Below are 13,120 nucleotides of genomic sequence, written 5' to 3'. Positions count from 1 at the left end.
CAACTCTATCCCTACTCTAGTCATGTCTTCTGCCAATTCTTTCGATATCTGCTTTCAACTAAACAACTGTCCTGGGACTCTCCGACTCAAAGCGTCTGCCACTACATTGGCTTTCCCTGAATGGTAAGGAATCTCACAGTCATAATCCTTTACCAACTCTAGCCAACATCTCTGTCTCATGTTTAAGTCCTTCTTGGTGAAGAAATACTTCAAACTCTTATGATCGGTGTATATCTTACACTTTTCTTCATACAAATAGTGTTGACACACTTTTAGTGCAAATACCACTGCAGCTAACTCCAAATCATGAGTAGGGTATCGTTGTTCATTTTCCTTCAGCTGTCGTGATGCGTAGGCAATTGCCTTCCCAGTCTGCATCAACACACATCCTAACCCTAGTCTCGATGCATCGCAGTACACCACAAACTTACCCCCATCTAAAGGAAGGCTCAGGACCAGAGTCATAATCAATCGTCGCTTAGACTCCTAGAAGCTATTCTCACATTTTTCTGAACACACAAACTTCAAGTTCTTCCGTGTCAATTCCGTCAGTGGTGTAGCAATCTTTGAGAATCCAAGTAGCCAATCCCTAACTACTTCAGCCTTGGCTGGATCTTCCTTAATCCTGTCTCCACTGACAATGTGATCAAGGAATGTCACCCTCGATAACCAAAGCACGCACTTCTTAAACTTGGCATACAACCGGTGCTCCCTTAATCTTTGCAATACTAACCGGAGGTGCTGCTCATGCTTTTCCTCTGAATGAAAGTATACCAGGATATTGTCAATGAAGACAATCATGAACTGATCCAAATAATCCTTGAACACCCTATTCATCGGATCCATAAACGCTACTGGGGCATTGGTTAACCCGAATGACATGACTAGAAATTCATAATGCCCATATCTCGTGTGAAAGGAAATCTTCAGAATATCATCTTCCTTGATCCTAAGATGGTGATAACCAGATCAAAGATAAATCTTTGAGAACACTGTCTTACCCTGCAACTAGTCAAACAGGTCATCTATCCTTGGTAGTGGGTGCCTGTTCTTGATAGTAAACTTGTTTAACTTCTTATAATCTACACACATCCTCAGGGTCCGATCTTTCTTCTTCACAAACAAAACTGGAGCACCCCACCGTGAGAAGCTAGGTTTGATAAATCTCAGGTCCAGTAATTCCTGTACCTTCAACTCCTTCAGTTCTGCTGGAGCCATTTTGTATGGTGCCCTCGACACTAGTTCTGTATCTGGTGCCAACTCAATCTCCCGATGCAGAGGCAGTCTGTGTAAGTCCTCAGAGAACACATCTAAGAACTCACACACCAATATCGTCTCCTATGGTCCCATTGACATGATCTTAGTGGTGTCCATCACACTAGCTAGGAATCCTATGCAACCCCATTGCAATAAGACTCTAGCCCTCAATGATGATGTCATGGGAATACGGGGTCCATGCACAGTGCCAACAAAAACAAAGGGGTCCCCACCCTCAGACTCAAAAGTCACCATCTTCTTCTTGCAGTCTATAGTCACCCCATACCTGGCCAACCAGTCCATTCCAAAAATCATGTTGAAATCATCCATACCCAACTCAATCAAGTCCACTGATAGTTCTTTGTTGTCCATCACCACTGGTAATGAACTAACCTATCTCCTAGAGACTACCAGCTCCCCAGCAGGCAATAAAGTCCCAAACCCCGCAGTAGAATAATGACAGGGCCTACACAATCTATCAATCACTCTACTAGAAACAAATGACTGTGTAGCACCAGAATTAATCAATACAGTATATAGAGTGCCCGCACTAGAAAACTGACCTGTCACTACTGAGGGACTAGCCTCCGCCTAAGTCAGGGCGAACACTCGAGCCGGAGTAAAGCTGTCCCCCGTCTTGGGTTCCTCTTTCTTTGAATTTGGGCAGTCCTTCTTGAGATGTCCAACCACCCCACACAGATAGTATGCCTTCACCCGACACTCTCCCTAATGGTGCCTCCAACACCTGACACATTATGGGTAACTCCTCAAAGTCTCATTGCCACCCTGAAGGCTGCCCTGAACACCTCGACCCCTCCTATCAGAACCTGCAGTGGTCGAGGTGTTAGGGGTCTTCCTCTTATGGTCACTAGGGCCTCTGCCCCTCCCAGATCCTACAAATAGAGGCACTACCCTCCGAATTGTAGGGGTTTTATGCCCTAATTAAAACCTAATTTCTTTAAAATCTCATTTAATTATCAAAAAAAGAATAGAAATCAATTTTTGACTTGGTCAATCACTTTGCTCACATATTTTATTTTCATGATTTATGTTTAAAATAAACTTCTATTAAATCTCGAGCATATAACTAATCATATTTATAGTGATGTAATCACAGTGGAATATAAATATGATTATATGTTCAAAATAAGTTAGTCCTAAGATTAGTCAGTGCACAGGATATACATTGACTTTCCAATCTACGATATGATCTACTTACACATCACAGTGTTATGTTCTTTCTAGAACATTAACAAAGTATATAAGATCAAATGTATTTGTTACATCGGACCGGACCGATATTGACAGCAGATAGGATAAGTAAACATACCATTATTATCTATTCTAGTCTTATCATATAGTTGACCATAGAGAGGAAAAGAGATTTTAGGGCAGATTTATTAATTAAGACAAATTGGTGTCTATATTAATAAATAAGTTTAAATCATGGTTCAAATTATAAATAATTAATTTGATAAATGATTTAAATAATTAATTAATTAATCAATTAATAGAAATTAATACATGTCTTGATTTTAAGTCCAAATAGGCTTATAATTATATGGGAAATTTCACGGGCCTAACGCCCATGAGAATTTTGATAAGAACAAAAGATCTAGTCTTAATGCTCTAGGTTTTAGTTTCTCTCTACAGCATAAGTCATTTTCTAAGCCTCAATTTTCTCTTATATTCATCTTCTCTTTGTATCTATCTCATGTGTTGAGAATTGCCCACTCTAGTCTAGGTGATTCTAAGGATACTTTGGAAGGTTGTGAAGAAAAATTAAGATCGATTCATTTTCTTGGTGATACCATCGACAGAAAGGATACAAGGCTTAGAGAAACTGAAGGAATGACTCAATCACTCTGCTGCACAATAATGTAAGTGTTCTTATCATAATCTCTGTATGAATTCAATTTTAGAAACATGTTATAGGTCTCATATTAATTTGTTTAATATAAGATTTACATGAAAATAAACAAGATCTTGTATAAATTTTCCCAACAACTGGCCTCAAAGCCTTTGATAATCTTTATTTTCATGCATGAACATGGTAAAATTGAATTATTTGATGTGTTGAGTAATTGGATGGATTTTAAGTTTTTTATGACACATATTGAATTTTATGTGATTATTAGCATATTAGGGTTATTTTGTTGTGTTTTCTTTGCAAATAATTTTTATATAAATACTTTATTTGGATTGAAAAAATTATACAAATTTTATTAAAAAAAATTTCAGGCTATGGTCGCGGTCGGGGTAACAGCAGCTTGTGGCCGCGGCCACAAACAACCCTTGGTCGCGACCAGCACGCGTATTCCTACCCAGATGGTCCCGTGGTCGTGGCCTGCGATAAATTTTTCTTAAAATTTGAATTTTGGATATATTTTTTAATAGGTTAATACAAAAATATCAGATCTTTTCTCTTATTTAAAAATATATTTTTTGAAATATGATATTTTTGTTGTTTGATCTTTTAAAAAAAAATACACATTTTCTACAAAGATTCAAATTAAAGTTTAAAAATAATTTAACTAATTAATTTTAAATATTTTTATATCTTAAAATATTAGAATTAAGTTATCAGATATTAAAGATATTTTTGAATACTGGATTTTTTTAAAATATGATATTTTAAGATATTAATATCTCATTATTCTATGGATTTTCATATTTAAATTATTTGAAATTTGAAAATTTGTTGACTAGATATTTTTATAAATATTTGAATTTGTTTAACTGTTTAAGATATTTTTTAAAAAAAAGAGTAGATGATATTTGTTTTAAAAATTTATAACTGGTTAGATTTTTAAATATATCACGTTTTTCAAACCAACTAATAAAATATTTTTTTAATAAATAGGATTTAAATTAACTTTGGTTAATTGTTGATAAATTTCATTTAAATTTACATATTTTTTGCAAAATTTAATTAATTCGAATTTTGGATAAATTTTAGAACATTAATTGTGGTATTTTGCATAAAGTCATAGACTAACTTATATAGTAACATGATTAGGCCCATCTAATTATAACATGTCTGTTTGCACTATATGTAGTATTTTTGCAATTGGTCGTGAACCTAATTTACGCCATTATAGAATCTGGGGGTGTCTCGCCCACGTCCTGAGGAAAAAGGAGGGGAAAGCTAGAACTGCGAACTAAAGTTTGCATGTTTGTTGGCTATCCTAAAGGTACTCGAGGTGGACTTTTCTATAGTCACCTTCCAAGCTCCAGGTCCTGACAGGTGACCACAAGGTATTGCAATGGGTCATCAAGGTGGCAGTGAGGCCTGGAAGACTTATCCTGAGTGCCCTAGGTGCAAGAGGCGTCATTTGGGAGAGTGTAGGGCAAAGGCCTGCTTCTTATGTGGAGCAGTGGGTCATTTCAAGAAACATTGCCCTAAAGCAAGAAAGGAGGAACCCAGAAAAGCGAACAACTCGGCCCCAGCTCGAGTGTTCGCATTGACATAAGCAGAAGCTGAGGCTTCACCCTTAGTAGTTACAGGTCAGCTTCTTAGTGCTGGAACCCCTTATACTGTTTTGATTGATTCTGGTGCTACACATTCTTTTGTTGCTAGAAGAATTATTGATAGACTATGTAGACCATGTGATTATTATGATGTGGGGTTCGGGACCTTGTTACCCACTGGGGAGCTAGTAGTATCTAGGAGATGGGCAGAGAATTGTTAGTTGATTTGATAGAGTTGGTTATGACTGACTTCGACATGATTCTGGGTATGGACTGGTTAGTGAAGTATGGGGCAACCATAGATTGCAGAAGGAAAATGGTAACCTTTTAGCCTGAAGGTGAGGATCCTTTTGTGTTTGTTGGTATTGTGCATGGACCTCGCATACCTATGATTTCTGTTTTGAGGGCTAGAGATCTATTGCAAGGAGGTTGCATAAGATTCTTAGCCAGTGTAGTGGATACCACTCAGGTCATGCCAGTGAGACCAAAAGAGACAAGACTAGTCTATGAATTCCTGGATGTGTTTCTAGAAGATTTGCCAAGGTTGCCACCACACAGAGAGATTGAGTTCGTGATAGAACTGGCACCAGGGACGGAGCCAGTGTCTAGAGCATCTTACAGAATGGCCCCAGCTGAGTTGAAAGAATTGAAAGTACAGTTGCAAGAGCTGTTGGATTTGGGTTTGATCAGACCTAGTTTTTCACCCTGGATGCGCCAGTTCTGTTTGTGAAGAAAAAAGGATGGTTCTCTGAGGATGTGCATTGATTACAGGGAACTGAATAAGCTAACAATTAAGAACAAGTATCCTCTACCAAGGATAGATGATCTGTTTGATCAATTGCAAGGTAAAAGGGTATTCTCAAAGATAGACCTTCGTTTTGGTTATCATCAGTTTGAGGGTCAAGGAGGGAGACATACCAAAGACTGCTTTTCGCACTAGATATGGGCATTATGAGTTCTTAATCATGTCTTTTGGATTAACTAATGCCCCATCAGCTTTTATGGAGTTGATAAACAGAGTGGTCAAGGATTATCTGCACTAGTTTTTTATTGTCTTCATCGATGATATCCTGGTTTATTCTCATTCAGAGTCAGAGCATGAACAACATTTGAGATTGGTTCTACAGAGGCTGGGGGAACACAGACTGTTTGCAAAGTTCAAGAAATGTGAGTTCTGGTTTTCTCAGGTATCTTTTCTTGGGCATATTGTCAGTAAGGAGGGGATTAAAGTAGATCCAGCCAAGATCAAGCCAGTCAGAGATTGGCCAAGGCCAAAGAATGCTTCTGAGGTGAGAAGTTTCCTTGGATTGGTAGGTGTCACAGGGTTAATTTCTCACTCACAAATTTTCCCCGCGATGGCCTAGATTTCCCAATCTAGTCAGCCAACCCAACACTCAGTTTCACACACTCACTCACGTTCAAGGTTTGCCCAGCGTTCACTCAACAACACACTCTTGCTATCAAGTAAATAAACACAATGCAAACAATATACAAGAACCTTTCCCAACCTTGTTATTAAACACAATATCAAGGATACAATATGTTTCAGTGCTGGACATCACATGCTGATGACTCAAGCGCACACTGCCTATTTATAACCCAACACAAGGGTGCGGTTGACATCCCCAACCACCTAGGCAAATAACACATCAGCATCCCATGTTGATCCTAAGTAACACGCCTGTGTCACATGGCCACGCCTTCAGCCTGAAGCATTGCATCTGCTCCCCAATAGATGTGTTCGAACCAATGCATCCGCTCACCAACAGATGTGACCGAACCGTTGCATCTGCTCCCCAGCAGATGTGACCAACCAATGCGCCTGTTCCCAATAGATCTAGCCGAAAGTATTACACCTGTTCCCAACAGAGGTGACCAACTGATGCACCTGTTCCCCAACAGATGCGCATCACCCAGCTGCTGCCACCAGCTGACATGCAACCTTGAGTGATGCCGAGGTCCGCCCGATGGACCTTAGTGAGGGTCTCACAAACCACCGCCACCAGAAGAAATTGACGCCCTCGTCGATATACTTCTGAGGTACTCGTTCACCTTGTCCTCAAACTGCCGCAAGGTGACGGCTTTCTCCCACGAAGCCTCAGCTTCAGTTTCGCCTTGCCACTGAACCAAGTACTCCGTTCTTTGGTTCTTCTTACTAGCTCCCAACGTACGATGATTAAGGACCTTAGCCAATTTCTTCTCAAATTGCTTCCTTACAGTAGGAGGTGCCCGTACCACCTGCTATCTTCCTTCGGTCTTGTCTTCATGAAACTTTTTTAAAAAGCTAACATGAAAAGTCGGGTGCACCTTGAATCTCTTAGGTAGCTTCAATTTGTAAGCCATTGCACCCACTTTCTGCACAATCTCGAAGGGACCATCATACTTTTGAACCAGCCCTTTGTGGTAGCGCTTGTCTGTGATTTTCTTCCAAATCTGGGGAGTGAGTTTCAGCAACACTCGATCTCCCACTAAGAATTCCAAGTCTCGCCTGTGCTTGTCAGCATATTTCTTCATTCGCCTCGAAGCTTTCCCTAGGCTGTCTCTGGCAAGTTCCAGCAACTCGGTTCTGTCCCGTGCAAACCGATATGCTGCAGGGCATACTCCTTGAGACTTCTGTTTTGCAACTTCGTGTGGTGTCAGCAACTGCCTACCAAAGACTATCTCTGCTGGACTCATTCCTGTGGCAGAGGACTGTTGAATGTTATAGCAAAACTGTGCTGTATCAAGCAACTCTACCCAATTCCTCTGACTTGCTGTTACATAATGCCGTAAGTATTCCTCGAGCAACTGGTTCATTCTCTCAGTCTAACCGTCAGTTTGAGGATGGTTGGCTGTCGAGAATTTCAAGTCTGACCCCAACATGTTGAACAAGGTAGTCCAAAACTTCCCTGTAAATCTCGAATCACGGTCACTGATGATATCTTCAGGCAACCCGAAATACTTCACAACATTCTTCATAATCAGCTCCGCAGCCACATCCGCTGGACATGCGTTTGGGGCAGGAATGAACACCCCATATTTTGAAAATCGATCCACCACCACTAAAATGGACCTGAACCCTTTAACATCTGGAAATCCCACAATGAAATCCATACTGATTGACTGCCACGGCTTCTCAGGTATTGGCAAGGGTTGCAACAGCCCTGCTTCCTGTCTCCATTCAGTCTTATCATGCTGGCACACAAGACACGTCTTCATATAGATCTCAACATCTTGTTCCATCTTCGGCCATATGTAGGACTTAGATAGTAATGCCATCATTCTAGCCCCCCCCGGATGACCAGCCCACTGAGGGTCGTGGGTTTCTTTGAGTAGTTCTTTCCGCAAACCACCACTACTTGGTACGAATAATCTGCCACCCTTGGCATAGAGAATACCATCTTCTTCCCAGTACCTCATCAATTCTCCCTCTTTAGCTTCACTCAAAAGCTTCTTGTAAACGGGATCGAGCAGTGACTGCTCCCTCACCCGGTCGAGAAAGGTTGTGCTCACCTGAGACAACGCACCCACAAAAGCCTGTACTTCCTTGCGGCTCAAAGCATCAGCCACCTGATTCTGTTTCCCTGGTCTATGCACCCACACAAAATAAAACTCCGCTAAATACTCTTGCCAACGAGCTTGCTTTGGAGTCAACTTTTTCTGAGATTTGAAGTAAGTGTTGGCAACATTATCCGTCACCACAGTAAACTTTGTGTCCAGTAAGTAATGCCTCCAAACATCCAAACAATGCACCACTGCCGCCATTTCCTTCTCATGGGCTGAATATCTCTGCTCAGCATCTTTTAACTTTCGACTCTCAAAAGCTATCGGATGTCCCTCTTGCACAAGAACTCCCCCTAGCGCACGGTCAGATGCATCTGTCTGTACTTTGAATGGTAAGTCAAAGTCTGGCAATTTCAAGATTGGTTCTGAAGATACTGCCACCTTGAGCTTCTCAAAGGCCTCATAACAGTCTTCAGTCCAACACCACTTCTGGTCTTTCTTGAGGAGATCCGTCAGTGCACTCACCTTCCTTGAGTATCCCCTAATGAATTTCCGATAGTAATTAGCCAATCCTAGAAACGAACGCAACTCCGGCATTTTCTTTGGAATAGGCCAATCCATAATTGCTTTTACTTTGCCTTCATCCATTCTGAGTTTCCCTTGGCCAACCCAGTGACCCAAGAATTTCACTTCTTGCTTGCAAAACTCGCATTTCTCCTTCTTAATGTACATCTTTTCTTCTCGCAACTTTGTCAACACCTTCCTCAGATGCTGCAAATGTTCTTCTAACGAATTGCTATAGATCACAATGTCATCGAGATACATGACAACAACCCGGTCCAAAAACTCATACAACACATCGTTCATTAGATTACAGAATGTTGCAGGAGCGTTAGTTAATCCGAATGGCATCACTAAAAATTCAAATGAACCATACCTTGTAACACAAGTAGTCTTTGATTCATCCCCCACCGCAATTCGAACCTGCCAGTACCCTGACCGGAGATCTAGTTTGGTGAAGTATGATGCTTTCGTCAACCTATCAAACAAATCTGCAGCGTTTGGAACTGGGTATTTGTTCTTTACCGTGACTTTGTTCAATGCCCGGTAATCAACGCACATCCTCAACGACCCGTCTGCTTTCTTCTGAAACAATACTGGCGCACCATAAGGAGCCTTAGATGGCTGAATAAACCCACTATCAACCATCTCCTTCAACTGTCTCCTGAGTTCTTCCAACTCTGAAGGTCCCATCTTGTACGGTGCTTTGGCCGGTGGAACCGCCCCTGGTTCCAACTCAATTTTGTGATCAATCGCCCTCTGCGGAGGTAGTTCTTTAGGCAACTCTCATGCATCGTGTCAGAAAATTCTCTCAGCAACGCCGCAATCTCATCGGGTACCTCGACCCACTGGTCTGGCTTCACTTCTATCAGGGCGGCCACATAAGCTTGATTCCCCTTCTTTCTTATGGAGTTCCCGAACTGCGTAGCTGTTTCCAACACAATGTCTTTCCCACCATCTTGGACTGAGGAGATTGCTTCAACAAAACAAGGACACTCCTCGTCACAGATCATTACACCCTTAAGATGTGGTGCAACCATTGCCTTTGCTGCACCCAAAAATTCTATTCCAAGAATCATCTCGAAATCATCCAACGAAACCACCATGAGGTTGCACTGAAACTCCCAAGCCCCAACCTTCAATATCACTGTAGCGGATCCTTGAATCGGTTTCGCCTCTGAATTCATTGCTTTCAATCTAGTCGAACTTTGAACAACATCCAGGCCAAGTCTTTCTGCTTCTCTCGAGGACACAAAATTATTTGTGGCCCCCGAGTCCACCATAGCTTTCACTTCTTTTCCGTTAACGAACACCTTCACGTACATCAAGCCTTTGAACTGACTTGTTTTCCCCGTAGTGATTGCATTCAGAAGTTGCATGGGGTTCATCCTAGAAGGAGCTTCTTGATCACTGCCATTCTGAGCTTCCTGTGTGATCATAGCATTCAGCTTCTCCCTCTTCGGACACTCCCTTGCCATATGAGGACCGTTGCAAATAAAACACCCAACACCTATCTTGTTGGTTGCCTAGGAAGATCCGATCTGGTTGTTCCCTCCAGAACCCTCTTTCTTCTTGCCATCGTCTTTCTGCCCACCCTTGGACGAAGATGGTTTACCGCTGTTCTTTTTCCCCCCATTCGACTTCTTTGAAGCTTCTCCTTGTGAATTTGGAGTATTACTGTACTTGTAATCAACAAGTTTCTCGGCAGCCACTATTGCCGATGGTAGATCAACAACCGCCTGTCTCCTCAACTCAGCCTGCACCCAAGGCTGTAGTCCTGACAGGAAATTGAACATCTTGTCCTCCTCGGAAATGTTCCTTATGTCCAGTAACAAAGAACTGAACTCTTTCACATAGTCTCGAACCGTACCTGTGTGTCTCAACTTCTTCAGCGACTTCCGAGCAACCCATGCAGTGTTGCATGGAAGGAATTGGTCCGTTAATTCCTTCTTCAGAACATCCCATGTTTCGATCTTAGGCCTACCAGCCCGTGCATCCTCCTCCATACGGGTTCGCCACCATAACTTGGCATCCCCCTGAAGATACATGCTAGTAATCGTCACCTTTTCTGAATCCGGGATCCTTGCAGCCTTGAAGTACTGTTCGACGTCCCAAAGGAAGTTCTCCAACTCCTTTGAGTTCCGACTGCCATTAAAAGCTTTTCGTTTAGGCACCTTGATCATGGAGGACTGAGACGCAGAAGACTCAGTCATCGTGGTTGAATTCGCTATGGCCCTCTTCAACAATGTCACATCCGCGTCAAGAGCAATGAATCGCTCTTTCACCGAATTTGACAGGTCCATAACACTAGTCATCACTTCTTTCATCTTCTCGCCAAATTCCTTTTCCAAGTCGATCATGGCCCTTCCACAAACAGTAGCTTGGTCCGATGCATCCTTCATCACATCACGAGCCAACTTATCAAGCGCATAAAGTTGTTCAGAATGTTGTTCATACAGCAAGAACAAACTCACGGGTTCTTCATAAGTAGGAGTCCCCAGCAACTCCTCGAGTCTCTCGACCCGAGTCGACAATTCAGCATTCGTCACCATGACTATTGCTTCAATATGAGCAGCCTAAGCTCTGATACCAGTTTGAGGGTCAAGGAGGGAGACATACCAAAGACTGCTTTTCGCACTAGATATGGGCATTATGAGTTCTTAGTCATGTCTTTTGGATTAACTAATGCCCCATCAGCTTTTATGGAGTTGATAAACAGAGTGGTCAAGGATTATCTGGACTAGTTTTTGATTGTCTTCATCGATGATATCCTGGTTTATTCTCATTCAGAGTCAGAGCATGAACAACATTTGAGATTGGTTTTACAGAGGCTGGGGGAACACAGACTGTTTGCAAAGTTCAAGAAATGTGAGTTCTGGTTTTCTCAGGTATCTTTTCTTGAGCATATTCTCAGGTATCCAGCCAAGATCAAGCCAGTCAGAGATTGGCCAAGGCCAAAGAATGCTTCTGAGGTGAGAAGTTTCCTTGGATTGGTAGGTTATTATAGGCGTTTCGTGGAAGGGTTCTCAAAGATTGCTACTTCATTGACTGAGCTGACACGCAAAAATTAGAAGTTTGTGTGGTCAGACAGATGTGAGAACAACTTCCAGGAACTGAAGCAGAGATTGATTACAGCTCCACTTCTGAGTCTTCCAAAAAATCAAGAGAAGTTTGTGATTTATTGTGATGCTTCACATCAGGGTTTGGGTTGTGTTTTGATGTAGTCAGGGAAGGTAATTGCTTATGTCTCACGTCAGCTGAAGGAGTATGAACAGAGATATCCCAGTCATGATTTAGAGTTGGCGGCTGTGGTCTTTGCTTCAAAGGTATGGAGGCATTACCTTTATGGGGGAGAAGTGTGAGATTTACACTGACCACAAGAGCCTGAAATACTTCTTCACACAGAAAGACTTGAATATGAGACAAAGGTGTTGGCTGGAGTTAGTAAAAGATTATGACTGTGAGATTTTGTATCATCTAGGAAAAGCCAACGTGGTAGCTGATGCTTTAAGTCGAAAGGGTCCGGGGCAGATTTATAGTGCGAGGCTGATAGCCAGAGAATTAGCAGATGATATGACTAGAGCTGGTATAGAGTTGTTGGTGGGCCAGTTGGCCAATATTACACTACAGTCTACACTGTTGGAAAGAATCAAGGAGGGTCAGTTGGGTGATTCACAACTGATCAAGATTATAGAGGATGTATTGGCTGGAGTATCCAGAGATTATACAATGTCTGATTTAGGCTTGTTGAGATACAAGGGTCGGATATGTGTTCCGTTAGACATTGCTTTGAGGCAAGAGATTCTGAATGAATCTCACACTACACCTTATTCTTTACATCCAGGAACCACAAAGATGTACCAGGATGTGAGATCGTTGTATTGGTGGCCAGGGATGAAATGAGATGTAGTGGAGTATGTGGCTAAGTGCTTGACATGTCAACAAGTCAAGGCTAAGCATCAGAGGCCATCATGGTTATTACAGCCTCTGGATATTCTAGAGTGGAAATGGGAGGACATCACGATGGATTTCATGGTGCGGTTACCTAGGATTTTTGGTTAACATGATTCTATATGGGTTATTGTGGATCGCTATACCAAGTCAGCTCACTTCTTGCAGTGAGGACCACTTATACAGTTGACCAGTATGCAGATCTCTATTTGAGAGAGATCATGCGCCTCCATGGAGCACTGAGGTCGATCGTGTCAGATCGGGACCCCACTTCTACTTCCAAGTTATGGGGGAGTTTACAGAAGGCCATGGGAACACAGCTGAAGTTCAGTACTGCTTATCATCCTCAGACAAATGGGCAATCTGAGAGGACGATTAAGATATTAGAGGACATGCT

The sequence above is a fragment of the Humulus lupulus genome, chromosome 9 (genome assembly GCF_963169125.1).
Source record: "Humulus lupulus chromosome 9, drHumLupu1.1, whole genome shotgun sequence".
In the NCBI taxonomy this organism is placed as follows: domain Eukaryota; kingdom Viridiplantae; phylum Streptophyta; class Magnoliopsida; order Rosales; family Cannabaceae; genus Humulus; species Humulus lupulus.
Note: the sequence above shows the minus strand (reverse complement) of the source record.